This window comes from Mustela putorius, unplaced genomic scaffold, assembly GCF_011764305.1.
Source record: "Mustela putorius furo isolate JIRA1106 unplaced genomic scaffold, ASM1176430v1.1 tig00001665_pilon_pilon_pilon, whole genome shotgun sequence".
NCBI lineage: Eukaryota > Metazoa > Chordata > Mammalia > Carnivora > Mustelidae > Mustela > Mustela putorius.
Window position 1 is genome coordinate 248809 of NW_025421837.1, and position 1481 is coordinate 250289.

The following is a 1481-nucleotide window of genomic DNA, read 5'->3' on the forward strand; positions in this document are numbered from 1 at the left end:
CCAAAATCGGATCCATTGCTTTGGTTTACAGGCATGTCTCCTCAAAACCCTGGATTCCAATACCAGCATTGGGGTTTTCCTGAGGCACCCATCAGAACAAACCTCATCTCCACAAGGAAACTTGTGCATGGGAGCTATGTCAAAAGCTTAGGAGAATACTTCAGGGTCCCGGTGCCACCGCCCCATTCCAAGGCCCTCATGGACACAAACACACATTAGACCCATCCTCAGGAAAGTCCATTTCAACTCAGCCACCCCGGTTGCTCCCGCAGAGCCATCAGATCTAAACTGTCTTGTCGCTAGGAGACAATTGGAATGCTAGGCGGGCTTCCCAGGCATCCATCCTCGAACGTTGGGCTGGACTCATCCATATGGGATGTCCTGGAGCTGTCCAGCAGGTCTCAATTATCCCGCAGAAGGAATCCTAGGAGGGGGCATCCCACCACTCCAAACGTGGGAAAACCTCCACGGCCTCGAGATTCGGCTCCCTTCATGAAGGGGCCGTCATGAACAGAAAATCCATCCTGAGCCAACGTCTGATCCTCGCTCTGACTTCAGATGCATGAGATATTCCTTCAGATCTTCAGGAGGTACATGCCGTGCCCTCGCCCTGAATCCCAAGTCTAGCTTGTGTTCTCAGACTTCTGTCCTCACACTCCTGGCCCCGAAGCCCACAAGTTTGGCAATTCCGGACCATCATTGCAGCATTCTGCCTGCCGACTACAAACAAAATATTGCCCAATGAGCTGCCCGGGCACTTTAAATGAGAATAAACCTACATGGCACTCGATTATACCCAAATTATATAGTCTAACCTGGGCAGGAATGCACTGTCTGACACACACTGCGCCGGGACCTCCTGAGCAACACCCAGACAGCGGACCGCACCCTGAGCCCATAAGACCCACCGTGGCCTTAGGTCATCATCTCTTCCCTACCTCAGTTTTCAGGCTTAAGAACCTAGACCTTATTTCCAATCACTGCCCAGGGTGTGTGTGTGATGCAGAAATCAGAACTCTTCCTTACCCATGGCAAGAAACCTTATGGTTGGCATGTTGTCCAACGTTCAGTGTAGGGGAAACCAGCATTCACCCTGAGACCCCGCCCATTCTTGAGTGCGACGAGGGCATAAACACGCATTGTGACCCTCAGCGTGAGTCCTGTCCTCGAGTACGTCCTCTCAGTGGCTCAACCATTAGATGCCATACTGGCTTGACATGTCCCTAGGCCCCAAATTTAAACCAGATGTCTGGTTGTCCAATCGCCCCTCCCCAGGTCTCTACTCTGGAATCCCTCATTTGGTGGGACCACTGACTTTGAAAAAACAAAACAAAACAAAACAACAACAACAACAACAAAAAACGGACTTCTTCCTTCCCACAGAATGACCCCAAACTCTTTGGACGGAGCCAAACCCCCAGAGAGTAGGACTCGTCCATTTCCCATGAAGTCAGCCGGATATTTCATGACCATGAATGGCA